The 16,686-nt window shown below is 42.8% G+C and overlaps 1 long non-coding RNA gene across 1 annotated transcript in view; it reads right to left on the bottom strand.

Annotated features, from left to right (window-relative positions):
- Nucleotides 1-1,716: 1,716 nt before the first annotated feature.
- The window catches only part of LOC134564887 (uncharacterized), a 32,495-nt gene continuing 17,525 nt past the window's right edge, over nucleotides 1,717-16,686 (bottom strand). Inside the window, exons 2-3 of the long non-coding RNA XR_010083692.1 lie at nucleotides 3,891-3,993; nucleotides 1,717-3,290 (exon numbers count right to left, since the gene is read on the bottom strand). This is a non-coding gene — a long non-coding RNA (uncharacterized LOC134564887). The remainder of the gene's footprint in view (nucleotides 3,291-3,890; nucleotides 3,994-16,686) is intronic.

Genomic DNA, 16,686 nt, shown 5'->3' with positions numbered 1-16,686 from the left:
TCAACCCAAATAATTCCCAGGTCTCCTTTCCCCATGTGGTGTCCGGTGCCTCAGGGGAGGCAATGGTGGAAGGCATTTGGGGGTCACCAAAAGCAGGATCCTTTTTGGATGTTTTTAATGGAAATTTCTTTCTGGAGGAGAGAAGACCTCACAACCTTTGTGTAAATCTCAGAGCAGGAGACTAATTTCCAGCTGTCCTTGCATATAGTGAAACATAGTTGAAACATCCAAATGCAAAGTATAGGTAAATACAGAGTTTGACCTGAATAACCCTTTAATTAGGAAGATAAATTTGTTGTAGCTTGACCTTAGCTCATTTAAGGAACCTGTTAATCATTTGTCATGTAGAGTATATTAATGCTGCACTTAACTTGGCCATTTGCTTTATTATCTAGGTTTGGGAGATTTTTTACTCTTGAAACATCAATCTACACCTTGTATAGGGCAGGGGGGTGTTTCTTTTTTCATGTTCAGAACATGTAGCACACTGTTGTACTTCTGTTCCCATCCATGTAGAGTATTGCCTTAAACAGATCAATTGTGTTGTGGTTTGTTTTGGGCTTTCTTTTTTCTACCATCCATTTTATGCATTAATTTATTTTAAACAGTGAGTAGCTTCAAAAACATGAAATATGTATAATTTTTTTTAACATTTCCATTGCAGTATTTATCACTGTTACTGGTTGTGTATAGTGTAACAGAATTCATATTAAAAAGCATACATATGAAAACCAGCCTGCCAGACTGTCATCGGAGTGAACTGTGGTGAGAGGGTATGAATAACACCCTCTCGTCTGAAACCCCAGCAATCACAGATACTGAAATCAGGGGGTACTAGCCTTCATGCCATGGCAAATTCTAGTTGCTTGGGTCCAGTAGAAGCAGCTGGTGTGGAGCTGTGTTGTATGGCACAGTTAAACCTGCCGGGGCCAGTCAGTCTCCAGCCAGCATTTAGGAAGGCTTCTCCTCATGGCAGCAGGACTCATCCCCTGCATCTAGGCTATGTGTCTCCTCCCAACAGTGACAGAAGCAGAAGGAGGTGCTGGATCTATACAACATCAGTAGGTTAAATAACCTTTTCTCCAGTCTTGCAGCCATTTCTGCTCCTTAAAGCTATTGGCATGAGACCCAAGCACTAATTTTAACTGATTCCAACATCAGCAGCTGGAAACACTAGGGACTGCTAGGAACAGGGAATAGTCACTGGGAGCCACTGGCTCATAGAATCATAGAATCATCAAAGCTGGAAGAGACCTTTAAGATCATTCAGTCCAACTGTCAACCCAACACTATCACTGTAACCCCTAAACCACATAACCCAGTGCCAGATCCAGATGCCTCTTAAACACCTCCAGGGATGGTGACTACACCACCTCTATGGGCAACCTATTCCAATGTCTGACCACCCTAACAGTGAAAAAAATGTTCTAATATCTAATTTGAATCTTCCCTCTCTCAGCTTAAGGCCATTTCCTCTTGTCATCTCATTGTAGGCACAGCAAAAGAGACCAGCCCCCACCTCACTAAAGCCTCCTTTCAGGTAGTTGTAGAGAGCCATGAGGTCTCTCCTGAGCCTTCTCTTCTTGACAACCCCAGGTGCAGGGGTGCTGTTATGGTTTTCGGATGGCACAGAAATACCAACATGATTCTCCATGATGGTAAATATGAGAGCACCCTTTATTCTTCTAAATTCTACTTTCGTAGAGTAGTTTGGTACAAAGAACATTATTGGTTATTCAGCTTCTACACCCTTTAGTAAACATTTCTTTCCAGTAAACATGTTGGAAAAACACCACCTGCGGATGGTTTCTCACTTCTCAAGGTTTGTTTGAATTCCTCCTTTAGATTTCTCAGGCTAACATGAGAAAGTTGCTCACCTGCCTTTCACACAGACACTGGCAGATCCTGAAGCCTAAGTTCAGACCAATGTCAGGCCCACACAGGATGATAAGGACAACTGAATAGATGAACCAATATGATTTCACCAGAAGCCGTTTATTGTTTACAATACAATTCCAATTATAGATTCTAAGTCTCCCGTCCATGTGGGCACACCTCTGGGTTGGCTAAATTGCTTGTTCAAGAGGCAGGTACATCTCCTTCAGGACATCTAATTGGTCAGGGTTCATCAACACGTTGTGCCTCCTTTATCTAGGTTTAGCATTCTTGGTCATCAGATTCTCAGGCTCTTCTTATTTTTAGCCCTGTTTTTCTCAGTAACCTTGACGAATTCCTGAGGGTTCTAATAACAAAACTGCAGGTGGCTTGATAAGATTACTTACAAACCGTTTGGCTGGTGCATCAAAATGGCCTGTAATACAGATGAATTGCTACAATTCTCCTTTCTTTTTTCTTGCTCCAGACAAACTCTCTTTACTGTATTTTTCATAAAGCGAGTCACCAACTCCACAATGCATGGAATAATACAAAGCAACAAAACAATGACTACCAGTAACAACATAGCTCCCTTTGTAATATCCTTCAACCATCCAGTGATTCCCCATCCCTCAAACCATTCATCCAACCCCCAGTCACCAGCAGTCAACCTCTTCATATTATCCTGTACTTGTCTGAGTTTTCCCACGGATGGATGCAGAATGGTCAGAGAGGTTCATACAACACATTCCTTCAAAATCCTCACATCCATGCCCATGTGATAATAGCAAAACTCTATAACAGCTCTATTTTACAGTGTGTTGTGTCTAATACTATCTACATAAGTGAGCATCTGATATGAAATAATTAAAGTTCTATTTAACTACTTGGCTGCCTAGCATCCCAACTTATTAAGCGTAGCTAAAGCTTGAGCAGCAACAACACCTGGAGTAAGGAAGGATGCTATGTAAAAACCTAATTACAATCAACAAAAACTTGTTAAATCCAATCATGTCACTGACACAGGGTCTCACAGGGTGAGAAAAATAATGTCCAATGTCACTAGGGGAAATTGAGACAAATGTTCACTATTTCAAAGTCCAAATAGCTCAGGAGAAAGTCCATTAGCTGGAAACCTTGATCTTGACATCATTGAATGTCTTTTTTGGGAACCTGGAACAGGAAATAGCTGAAGAAGGTTAGTAGGAACACTATACCATGATGATGACAAAAGGCTTTTGTTGACAAGTTTCCTCTGTCAGTCTCCAGACACATCCATCTTCTGGCAGTCCTACTTCTGCTCCTGTTCTGATCACAAAGGCTGGGTGGTGATGAAGTCACCTCTCCTCTCACTGAACCTCATTTTCTCAGAGGCGATTGTTGTCTGATCAACTGAATAGATGACTATTTTTAACCTGTTGATAAAAACACACATTTCTTCTCTTTAAGGTAATGAATCAGTTGAAAAAATTATTTTGAAAAAAATTTCTACCTTGATAAAGTGTATTTTCCTTTAGAAGCCTGGAAACTCTTTTGGAAAACTTCATACAGCTAGTTTACAGTGTGTTTTTTCACTTACTTGTTTTCTAACTGCATATAGATTACAACCAAAAACTTGGTAGATCTGAATACATAGAGCCTCTGGCAGATATGATCTGAGCTCAAAATTAAAGTTTAGGTTTGATAACTCTTTTTCCAAACTTCTAATCTAAATATTACATTACTCAAAATTATCTGTTGTCTAATGTTCTAATGTATATCTTGCGTTATTCAACCTTAAGGCCCTAAATTCTCCTTTTTTAATTTTTTTTTGTTTTTTGTTTTAAAAAGCAGCATGCATGACTCTTGCTAAGAACATAAAGGGAATAACAAAACAAAACTACATATGTAGTGAAACAAGAAACTGACAGTAATCAGGAATAAGTCAGGTACAATAATTAGGAATATTTCCGATAATATACATAATCATCAACACATGTGAAATTAGGTAATTAGCAATCTCTGAAATACTGTACCATCATCCCAGAGTCTGCAAACAGCTGATAGACTGCAAATCAGTGAGGATTTGGACAATCATTCTCCGGATAATGATTCTCCAAGCTCTTGTCAAAGATAGGTCTGTGGACATGGGACAGAGTAAAACAGACTTAATTAGCATAGCTGGTTTGATAGCTAAGATGCCATGGCAGGAAGAAATGGAGATTTGAAGATTACAGAAGATGGGATTAGACCTGCTTATGGGAAGAGAGAAGATTCAATCAAGACTTCTGCAAGCAAAAGATGTGAAATGTATGAGTTGTCTGTATGATCTTTAACCTGATTATTGTAGTGGAAAATTATTAACATTCCTGAAATGGTATATAAGCCTTTGGAAAATCTGAGTAAAATCGAATTCTGATCACCGAATCAGTCTTCTAGTCTCTCTATCAATCACCAATAATTGGTGCCCTGTGTGAGGAGAGAACCAGCTACCTGATGGCAAATGGTGACACCCCTGGAACTGATTGTGACAGTGAGAGAACTGCGTTTGGGCCCGTAATCGCCTGTATACTGCAACGTGTCAGGTGAGCCAGGAAAACTCAAAGTATGGGACAGGTCGTGTCCGACAAGAGAGACATTAATGAAACCATGCTAGCCTTTCTGAGCAAGCATGAATCCTCTATCCTAAAGCACAACTTTAAGTCACTTCCACACGTGTTACCCAATATTTTTACTCTCCACTACTGAGACAAGGTCGGTGTCAAACTCTACAACCTGGCTATGCTGCCTGGCCATGAGCCAGAGCTATGCTTGCTTGCTGCTTGGAAGGCAGTCATGGATGTGATTAAAAAAGAGAGGAGGAGCAAGGTAGCCTGCCAAGTTACTGTGGAGACGGCCCCGACAGCCATGCTAGACCGAAATCTGCCCAAGTCCCGCTCCCTGTCTGCACACTCTCTGACGAAAGCCAGAGGTAGAGCCCAGCCACCACCTACAGCCCCACCAGTATCCCACCAGCAACCCCAGAGCCGCCGAACGCTTATCGCTTATGTAGACATTGACTCTAACAGTGATACAGTCTTCCAACCCCAGCCCCGAAAAAGATCCAGACTTATTCCCTTCAAATATGCATAACAATTGGTTACAGATAAAAAAGAAAGCCCTTAAAGACAGAGACTTTGCCTTTATTTCACTAATCAATGCTGCTTCAAGTTTCACCAAATGGCCAGCTTTTACAGCAAATCATCTCACAGCACAGCACAGCAACGAGTGCAGACACAAATCCTACAGCCAATGTAGCAGCTGCTGCAGCAACCAAAAGCAACCTTCAGCTTCCAACCAGCCCAGCCCCCATCCACCAGACCGTCTCCGACCTTCGTGCACCCACCCAGGAAGTGCAAGATTGGACATTTCATCCTGTGATGCAGTAATGTTGTCTAACTGCTCAGTTTTTGTCTCCCTACAAGAAATCTATAGACTCTTAGTACCCAGTTCTCATGCCTTGCCTGTAGGTAGATCATCTACCTCAGTAACAGGACTGTTTTGCCAGGAGTCATTGACTCTGACACAGTTGGAGCGATAAAGATCATGGCTTAGACCCCCCAGATGCCCTGTGTAGTACCAGCAGAGAGCAAAATCGCCCAGCTCATACCTTTCTCAGCAGTATCCCTATCCGCACCCACGATAGCTGAACAGAGAGGAAGCTGATTTGCTTCCACAGGGGCCCCACAAATTTTCTGAACACAAGGTATTACACCCCACATGCTAATGCAAAGTGGCTCTAAAATGCAAAGACTTAATTTTAACCAGACTTATTGATACTGGTGCAGATATTAGTCTTATCTCCCAAAACCAATGGCCTAATGATTGGCCATTAATGCCTGTCCCCCAGGTCCTTTCAGGAGTGAGTAGAAGCAGTCAAAGTTACTAGAGCCAACACCTAGTGCAAATTACAGGGCCTGAAGAGAAGATAGCTACTGTCAAGCCTTTTGTGCTGTCTGCATCACTGGTTTTGTGGGAGAGAGATGTTCTATCTCAGTAGAGAATTTTTATGCAGTCAGATTTTGTATAAAGGTCATTGAAGTGCACAACTTTAAAACTAACCTAGAAAGAAAAAAAAACAACAAAAACCCACAACAACAACAAAAAAAGTTTAGTATATTAATATCTCTTAACAGGAAAGGGGGAGCCAAGGATAGCACCCCTGCTGAGAAGACTGCAGAAAGCTCTTTTACGTTTTCAGTCTTTTAAATTGTTCTTGATGGACTCTAAACAAATGGTTACAGCCTTTGAGTGAGAACTTAATGCAGAACTGCTTCTCTCCTTCTCTTGTCTAGTTTGTCATCAAACCTAGGTTGAATGCAAATGTGTTAAATGTGAAATACTGTAGTACTGTGCATCTCATAAAAGACGAGGTATTTGCTGTCAATGTGATCCATCAAGATGCATCAGAAATAATGCACAAATTCAACAATTAATGTGTGTATATGTTTGATGTACCTGAACAATTAGAGCACAGTGGCTTACTGCCACTGAGAATAAGGATATATGATGATTTCCTGACTATCATGATATTTACTGAGAATTGTTTCTAGTGCTCAGACATAGCCCATTAAACTTACATGCTTTTGACAATGATTGTGTTAACCAGTTTGATTTTTAGTTCAGAGGAGATCCCCATAGAAATATCTAGGCTGCTGCATAAGAATGCATTCTATTTAAACACAACCTTTGCAAATTTTACCTGAAATCAAAACTTTGCATGATGTGCAAAAAAATTTCTGGGAGCAAACTCCCTATTGGAAATCCCAAATGCAGAACTAAGTCCTTTGTTTGAACTGCTAAAGAAAGATTCAAACTTTTTATTACCTAAACTACTTAATTTACAAGTTCAACATGCAGTGCAGAGCTTTGTAAACCAGCAAGCTGCACGCTAGGCACCTGAACTGCCTTTCCCTTTAATAATTTTGCATCTAGCAAAACAGCCCCACACTTTGATATTTCTGAGACTCCAAAGCACCAGACCCTTTGCTTATCATTGATTTTTCTACCTCACCAAGCAACCAAAACCATCAGTACCCAACATTAAATGATAGCCCAACTAATTGTTAAAGCCTGACAGAGACTAACTTCTCTGGCAAGAGTAAAATTTTCCATTGTTTTCCTGCCTCTTATCACCTTTATTTGAATTAGATATTTCAAGAATCTAAAGCTATTCAAATGGCCTTTGCTGAATTCAGCAGACAAATCTCAATACATCCTCCAAAACATAAGCTTTTAACACCTTTATTTCAATTAATAGAAAAATGTAAGAGAAGTTCCACTTCAAGCCTTAACAGTATTTACAGATAGTTCTAGTCGCTCTCATAAATCAGTAACAGTATAAAGAGACTCTTTTTCTAGTGCCTAAAGATCAGATGTATTCACCTTTGAGAGATCCCCTCAAATTATTGAACTTGCTACTGTTGTCAGAGCTTTTCAAAATTTTTCTGTTTCATTTTAATCTAATAACAGATTCAGCTTATGTTGCAGGAATTGTGATGAGAGCTGAAGCCTCAGCCCTGAGAGTATAAAAAACAAAAACAAAACCAAAAAAAAATGCAAACAGGTGATAGATTTGAATAGTTATTGTAGTGGAAAATTATTAACCTTCCTGAAATGGTATATAAGCTTTTGGAAAATCTGAGTAAAATCAAATTCTGATCACCAAATCAGTCTTCCAGTCTCTCTATCAATTGCCAATATAGGTCCAGCTGTCATTCATAGGGTCAAATTGCCAAGTCAAAGCAACCTGCCTGGGGAGGTGGTGGAGTCACCATCTCTAGATGTGTTTAAAAAAAGACTGGATGTGGCACTCAGTGCCATGGTTCAGATGAGATGTTAGGACATGGGTTGGACTCAATGATCTTGAAGGTCTCTTCCAACCTAGTAATTCTGTGATTCTGTGAATACTGTTTTGATACAAAAAACACCTGGGACTGTTGGCAAATTTCCCATCCCCATAGAGCTAAGGCCTGGCCACTGCCCAAGCTCTAAGCTGGAGGAGAATTCCCTAGACCTCTTTCAAAACAAGACTCTTAAAAATCTTAGGGTGAACGACTAGTTGAACCATTTAATACCTGGTCTCCTCCCTCCCTGAAATTCCCTCAGGATAGGGATGCTTTAAACACAGCAAACTGTTGGACTGCTTCTGTAACAAGAACTAAAGGTCACAATATCATCAGTTCAGAGGAGGTCTTCAATGAAGCTCAGATATTGTTTCTTGGAACTCTGAAAAATACTTAAAAATCATGAAACAGCACTGGTTCAAACCACAGAGCTAGTGCAGAAACTAGCATAACCAGCTAGAGAACAATTTAATCCATATTTAAAACAAGGTCCTTAACAACAGCAGTTATGAAATACTTCAAGCAGTTAAAAATAAATAAATAAGTAAATAAAATCTTGAAACAACACGTTTTCTAAGAAGCCAGCTATAACACAGTAATATCAATGAATAATGCCTATTATCATATCAGTAAGTTCATACCATACAATTAGTATTCAGACCTCATGTTTGAGATAGAAACAGTCAAGCCACAGACTCTTGTTTAAAAATGTGAAAAGGTCCTGGTTTGCTCTTCTTTATAATTCAGCTATCCTGATCCTAACTATTCACTGACCTTTGACTGCAGTAAACTCCTGCTGTAGGGTTCCTTTGGCAGACGCTGACTACTGGTTATTTCTTACTAGAATATGACTGTATTCTAGTAGGAATGGGACAGTAGAATACGACAAGTATTCCCTTGCCACCTCTGACTGTAGGCCTTCACCCAGCTTGACTATGACTGCAACAGACTCTCACTGCAGGGTCCACCTGCAGACCCAGACTGACCTCATAGCAGATTCCTCACAGCAGTGTCTCTCCCATTTGCTCAGTCTTCCCAAACTGTTCTTGCAATACCTTCAATTCCTTCTTCCTCAGGATCTCCTCCTGACTAGCTATCCTATTCTTTTATCACACTCAAAACACAGCTATGATTTATCAGGTGTAAAGTCCACGGTTCTTCAGACCGTGCCCCATGTCTCCTCGGATGCAATATATTTCCTGGCTCTCGGCCATTCCCCACGTCTCAAAGCTGTGCTCTCTCCCATGATTCAAGATAGTGTCCACCTGTAACCTTGTCTCTTAAAAATATATCGGTTTTCACTACCCGAAAAAGTTCAGATAATATATTCCAAACATTCATGTATTTATAACAGTAAAATGAAACAAAAAGGGAGCTAAAACTATGAGCTCTTTCACCAAATGAGTTGGAATCTGAAAAACAAAATAGAGTCAAAATGAGACTGCACTGACAACCCAATCCAAAGCTGAGAAGAAACACAGCATCCCACAGCAAGGATGGACAACAGCATCCCATGAAGAAAAAACTAGAGAGCTTATCTGTTGCCCGGAACGCAATAATCAACCACACGGAGGCAGAGGTCTTCAGTGAAAGCTGCTCCCCACTGAAAAAAGGGGGCCAGCCTGTTTATTTCTTTCCTTTTATAATTTTGTGGGTCTGGAAGCACACTGGCTCCTGGGGTTACTACCCCTTCACCCCACTGGCCAGACCAGCTGTCAACCAACATTGTTTTCAGGCTGGAAATATGTTAGCAAAGGACAGTGAACAAAAACAAGAAAGGTTGTTTATGTTCCAAAGCGTGAGAAAGTGAAAAACTGACCCTTAATATCGCAACAGTAGCTAAAGAACTGACTCCATCTTATAAGCAAGCTTTAAAAAATCTCAGAAAAACCAGGGCAACACTTATCTACCATTTAGAAGGTGGTCCTCAAGAGCTTCCACCCTCTCCTCAAGTTCAAAAACATCAACAGACCCAGAGAACCCCTAGAAAATGCAGAAAAGCCCAAACAGCTTTGCCTCCTGCACAGCCTGCACTGCCATAACCCATGGGTATTAGGAAGCATGAAAAAGAAAGCACTGAACAATTCACCAGTAATATCTATAATAACTTGGACTGAATAACACTCAAACTTGGTGTAAACAGATTTTGACAGCAATAAAGCTGAACAAAATGAACTCAATAAAACTATGCCCTAAAAGGACTTCAAATTAATAGCTCAATTATTACCTCAGTAAAACAGAAGGTACCTTTAAGAAAACTCAAAGTCAACCATTATACTGAATACAACTGTGATCCATATAAAACTGGAATAAAACCTTGTCTAGACTTACTAATCTTGAAACTTAGCAGACATGAAATCCACTAAACCAACCCATTAATACTTAGCCTTGCTCAATTTAACAGAAGCATTATACCCTTGGACCTTATGTAAACACAACTGCAAATTAATATCTCCAAAAGTTATAGATACAACAAGATGTGACTTATTGTACTGTTATAACACCAAAAGAAATGGCAAAGTGAACAACCCGTAAAAGAAATAAAGCATGATGATGTACTGGAGGGATAAATGTCCTAACAAGCATATTAAACCCATAAGTAATTTGGTTATGAGAAAATCCCTGACAACTGTAAATTTCTTGGAAACAGAAATTTTGTAAGATTTTTTGGTGCAGGGTTACTGAAAAAATAAATATAACAATGAGTAATTTGGCAAACTGCTGAACAGCCGAGTAGCTTCTTGCAATTGTATTTTGTGTAATTTCATCTGGCAAATTCATCAGTGTTCTTGTTAAAGAAATCAGACTATGTTGCAATCTTTGATAGGTAATAAGGCACTGCATTTACTGCTTTCTATCTCTCCAGCAACCATAAAACTGTAAAAAATCAAAAATCAGTTAGAAAGCAAAGCCAACCTAGGGAAAAAAACCCTATCTCAACACCTTTTCAAGGCACACAAAATACGTAAAGCCTCATTAAACAGAGGTAATCAAAACCCACTCTGTGCTGGAGCGGTGGGGGGGGCCGGGGGTGGGGGGGGGGGGGGAGAGAAAAACTTCCAGCTGTTGCCGGGGCCGGGAAAGGAAAATCAAACAAATGCCTCCATGTTGTGCTCACCTCTGTAGGGATTAGATCCTTAACTCTGGAATGCCTGGGCAACAGTGGAGGTGGGAGCCATGCAGAACCAACGTGGCCTGCTAGGCTTGGCCCGCTACAGCTCCCCTGGGGCTGCTGCATCCCCGCCCCCTCCCCAAACACCAGTGATAGAAAAGCAGAGGGGAAAAACAACACAAAGAAAACCTCTAAAGACTGCATGTAGCAAAAAAGGGAAAAACACCAAAACCAAATATGGAAAAGGTTAAAAAGACACAAAGCGTTTGTGTCTCCTGTTGGATTCCAGGGCATCCCTCTGGTTGCCCTGGAGGCTTCGGGACTGTTAGAAATGAGACACTTGACAGGGCCAATATATCAAGCAGCAATTCAATTTAATAATTAATTAATTAGCATGGTAAAGTGTGAACAGAGCACGCTGGGTACAGTAGAAGGATTTTCCCTTCCGACTGCACACCGATTGCTGGACTTGCTGGGATTTTATTGGCTACATTCATAGATATACATAAGCTTTTCTCAGCAGTTTCTATTTCCAATTTTTAACGTCATTATTCAGTACCTATTGTGGTCCATTTTAGATTTCAATATTCCAGGATGTACATCCAGGATATTTATCCCAGGTGGTGGGGTCCAGCTTCCAGATGTGAGGTCCAGCTTCTATTTTCCAGGTCTATCAGTCTTTGATAGTGATGTTCAGTTTCCCCTTTTTCAGGAACCATAAATCAGTGAGCTGAAGTCTTTCTTCTGTATCCAGGATGGTTTTTTTTATCAGTCTGTGAGAAAGCCTTTTTACATTCTAAAACTACAGTTTAAAATTCTTTAATACAAAATAAGCTTTTGAAGTTATAATTCAAAGACACTTATTACAGAATAGCTTGAGATTTATAATAGGTAATTGCAAGCAAAGTTTGTTTAAAAACCTTCTTCCATGCTTTCCTCAGTTGTTTATTAGTACTCATTTTTATAACTGTCCCATGGCCGTGTTCTACAATTACACAGATTCTTTTTATTTCCCTGACACGAAACACAACTTTGTGTTTCAGAGTCCCCACTCTGCTTGTATAAATTTTCATTTATCTTACTTATTCGTGTCTAGGTTGGGCACAGAGCCCAGGAGGAATTACAAGTCTCAAGAGTGTGAAATGAGTAGTAGTTAGTTTATCACATGGTGAAAAAGTAGAATTTGGGATTTTTTAGAATGGAGGTTGAAGAGCCAAGATGGAGGAATCAGGGTGTAGACCTGTTCTTCTTCCTTCTTGTTTTTGCCCTCCATCTTCTGCAGTGTTGGGTCACAAGAGATTGGTTTAGAGTAGATATGACATATGACCTGTCTAGCATAGGTAGTAGGCATTGGTAATTAGTTGTAAATAATAGACAAGTAACCTGTAATATAAGAAGTCAAGACCCTCCCAGTTGGGGGGAGTCGCCATGAGTTCTCTGCCACAGTAGGAACTTCGGCAGAGCACAGAAAGAATTATAAGATAAGAAAGAATAAACAACCTTGGAAAACCCGAGATGGCGACTCCTGACTCTTCTTCTGCTTCTGGCATGAGATGTTTCAGAGGGCAAAAGACACTTTACCACCAAATCTCAGGGATAAGAACCCGAGAACTGGAGTCCCTGGGTGGGCACGGCCCAGCGGGCCTGGCCCAGTGGGCACACAGCCAGCCCTCTGATGGCGATGAGCCAGAAACTGAACTCCTGAAAAAATCATAGGAAGATCTCTGCAGAGACGCTGCCCTTAATTCAGTCTCAGACAGATCTCCAGGGCGCCTGGACTCTGTCACCCTGACAGCTACTGGCCAGTGATTGACAAAGGATCGGACCGGATTTCAAAGGACAGCGGTGGCCTGGTTTAGGCCTGGGTAAGAGCCAGTCAAATTTAAGAACATGAGAGGTGTTATCTCCCAGGATAAGAATCATGTGTTCTCTGTTTTGCAGAGCACCGTGGCTGCCCATCAGTTATCTGTTTCAACACAGGAGTTGATAGTGGAGGGTTAAAAATAATTTCTGCATGGTTAACTGAGGGTGGTGGGGAGCTAGAAGACGCATGGCCTGAAACGTGACACAGCCCGGCCTTGGAACAAACGTCAGCTTACTGCAACTAGTATCATACTATTGTTTTAACTGAATCGAGTGTGACTCTAGCCCGGGAGATAATTGGGAAGCATTGTCTTAACCAAATCAAGTATAACTCAGGGTAAAGTATAGGTATGATTTAAGACAGTAACTAAGGATTAGAGAGACAGTAGCTAAGGGGGGGTGCTAGTTGATGTATGTGTAATTTGAAGGTATAAAATCACAAAGCAACTTTGTATCCTGGGGCACAAGATTTGGGCGTCCCACCACACTCTAATAAAGAACTGCATATGATTGCCTTTGTGCGGTTATATGTTTTCCTACACTAACAGAGTCAGAAACTCTGCTCCTTTGGGTTTGCGAACTGTATCCACATCTCAAGACCTCTGATTTGCTTGAACCAGCCTTTTGGCAGGATTTGATCAATGATGTAAATAATAGAGCTGTGCAGGGTGAGGCAGTATCTGGCCTCTTGGCACTAGCTCGCATTCTTTCTGAGATTCCTTTTTATAATACGGCAATGATTGATTCTTTTATGCCACAGAGCCCAGAAGAAGTGATTCCTCTTTCGCATTCTGGTCATCAGCCAGATCATTTGATTGGGGTTCAAACTCCTCAAATAGGAGGTTTTATCCCAAGTGAGGATGTTATGAACGAATTCCCAGTGGGTATGAGGGCTCAAAAAGCTGCCCTGTGGCATTCTCCTACCTCATTAAAATGTGAAAAGGAGTGGGTCCTGTCTAGATAGCCCTGTCATTGTTGGCTGTAGCTACCTTTTTCAGCAGGGATACCCTCTGCTGCAACCAGGACAAGTGCATATGCATTTGTATATGCAAATAAAATCGACTCTGTGAATCTTGGGAGGATTTTTTGAGAGGAACTGCACCCCAAGATGGGAAGCTAGATGCATCAGAGGAGAATTGGATGGTGCCCTGGCCGAGGAAGGAGTGGACACACCCCCTGGCCTGGTTTGAAGACTCACCATGACCTATGAGGAGTCTGAATGGAATGGGAGCCAGGCAGCTCAAGTGACTGAGACAGAGAATGGGAAACTCTAGAGGTTTTTCCCTGAGGGTAAAGAGCTGACTCTGCACTCCAGTGACAGACCCCTCACTGCTCTGCCTTCTGATGGTTGACCAGAGAGAGCTTCTAGCTGTTCCTATGGGAACAAGGACTCGGTACCCACTGTTTGCAGTGGAGTGATGAACTGGGACAGCACCTGCTCCTTCAGATGGCTGCAGCAGTGTGGAAAACTCCTGCCAGACCCTACCATCCAGCTGATGACCTTAATAAAGACCTGATCACTTTAATAAAGAGCTGAATATTAATAAAGGCATATGCCCTGTTCTTTTCAAGGAGAAAGGGGGGCCCACCGGGGTCCAGATAGTCCAAACAGATTTGCAATTATCCTCGTCTCCAAAATCGGGAAACGTACAACTACCCACTCACCCACAGGGCCAAAGAAAGGGGGAAAAGATGTTTTTTAAAGCTTGCTTCTGTGCTTCAATGCACGGTCCCCGGGAAGGGGAGACGAAGGAACAGGGAGCAAGCGGGGCCGATCTGCTGATCCTGCTGCACTTGCCTTCCCCCCCTCCACTCCACAAATGCACCCCTTCAGTGGTGCTCGGGACCCATGGGTTTTAGCAAGGACAGAGCAGCCAGTGCCAAGTGAAATCTTTGTGTCCTCCCCCAGAGTTGTCACAGCATCCTGAATCTCCACAAACATGCGAGCCCCAGGAGGGAGAGCTGGGTGTTCCGGAACAGGGACCCTTCTGCCCCTCCAGTCTGTCCCAAATTCCAGCAGTGGCTGGTGGGCGAACACTGTGCCGCAGCTTTGCACTGTTCCACCCCCCCCCCCCCCCAGGGGAAAGCCGCAGGGGTGGAGGGAGTGGATGGGACGCTTGCACCGGGGCGTGGAGAAAACCTGCAGTGTTGGGATCAATCGTGAGAACACACACAGCACGGGCAGGGGTTCCTCAAAAGCGCAACACACACAGACCATGGGGAGGCAGCAGGACAGGGAGATGAATGCTTGTAGCCATTGTGGGGAAGAACAGTAGCTCTTCTGCTGGCCATCAGCCAGCACACTTGACTCCTACAGGAGGTGTAGGAGGGAAATCTGAGCAGGCACAGCTTTCCCCAGGTTCCCCAGAGCCTCCACACACACCACCACACAGTCCCAGGAAAACTGAGACTCCTGGTTTTCCCCAGTGACCAGGAGGACATGAATATGATCTTCGAGGTTTATCCTCTGGCCAGGATGCTTTCACCCCAGGAGGGGACTGGAAGCCCAAGACAGAGCCCACCTCCAAGCCCTTTCACTCCCCCACCCCAAATCCAGCAGGGGTGGGCGAACAAACGTCACGCAGAAATTCTGCACCACTTTTGTTCGCTTTCGTCCCCGGTCAGGAGTGGCGGGAGGGGGAGGGTGCAGTGCGGGCAGGGGGAGTGCTGTCTGCTCTGGTCCCAGCCATGCTGGGCATGGCCTGCGGGACCGCGGGGCAAACACGTTTGGGAGTGGGGGCACAAAGCCAGGGCAGTCAGCGCAAGATCAGGCAGGGCAAACACAGACGACATCTGCGTCAGACATCACAGCAATTTTCAGCGCAGGTGTGGAGCAGGGAAAGGGGGCCCTCGGTCACGATCTTGCCTTAGGAGGGGTGAACCCCAAGAGCCAGCAGGGAGAGGGCCTTTCCTCGACCGCTGCCACGCCAGGGCAGGTGAAGGAGGGGCGTGGCCACACTGGAGAGGTTTCTTTCCATGTCCCCATGCCAGTGCAGATGAGGGAGGGGATGTTTTATATCTCAAAAAATTGAAATAACCTTCATGGTTCAAAGAGGAAGGGGATGAATGTTGAGTGGAAGTTTAAGCAGAATTCTGAATGTTGAGGAAAATTTAGTATGTTTTAAACTTTTGACAAGTTCTTTTGTAGAGTCCACTTCACCGAGCATCAAGTGGAACTGGAAGAGAAATTTGAAGAGAAACCTTCAGTCTTGAGCAAAAACCCAGAGATAGGATGGATTGAGAGATCATTCAAATTGAAGGCTTGTGCCAGGGGTTGTGCTTCTGTTTTCACAGGAGCTGAAAAATGAGTGTGAGCAAGGCACAAGAAACTCTGCCAAAGTCAACGGCATGCAGACGCTGACCCCAGAAGCAGAGAAATGAGCCCCCGAACATGAGCTGGTGTTGATGCCAAGACTGCCCGCAAAGGACTCTGGGACTTGGATTTCTTTTGGGACTTGAGTGGTGTTGTATTTCAGAGATTCCCAGAGAGAGTGAGGCCTTTGAACATGTAGTTCAATGAAGTGTTATGCCTCGTGTTCTGTTGGGAAGGATGAAGTAGAAAGACCTTGCAAATATGGTGGTTTAGATTCTGGGAGTATGAGATCAACAACCAAGATAGAAATGAAAGCAAGCTTTGAGATTTAGGGTGTGGGTACAGGGCCATCAGCTAGTGAATAATGATGTGCCAAGCTGAGGGCCAGCTCCCTTGATTAAACAATGCCCTCCTGCTTGCCTTAGGAAATGGGACAGTTCTATTGGCTGTATGTAAATGTTGTTATCTTGTATTAGATTGGTTGGTCCAACACAGACTATTCAGCTTGGAAAGATATTTATTGTATGGTATTCAGAACCTCCTCCTCTTTTGCCCTCCTCCCTTTTCCCCTGCTCTTTCCCCCCTCTCTTTTCCCTCTCCTTTCCCCTCTCTCTTCCCTAACTTTTCCTGCTCTCCTGGCCTGCTTTAGCTTTGCCTAG

The sequence above is a fragment of the Prinia subflava genome (assembly GCF_021018805.1).
Source record: "Prinia subflava isolate CZ2003 ecotype Zambia chromosome W unlocalized genomic scaffold, Cam_Psub_1.2 scaffold_22_NEW, whole genome shotgun sequence".
Lineage (NCBI taxonomy): Eukaryota > Metazoa > Chordata > Aves > Passeriformes > Cisticolidae > Prinia > Prinia subflava.
The sequence above is the reverse complement of the archived record's forward strand: the minus strand, read 5'-3'. Positions and strand labels throughout refer to the sequence as shown.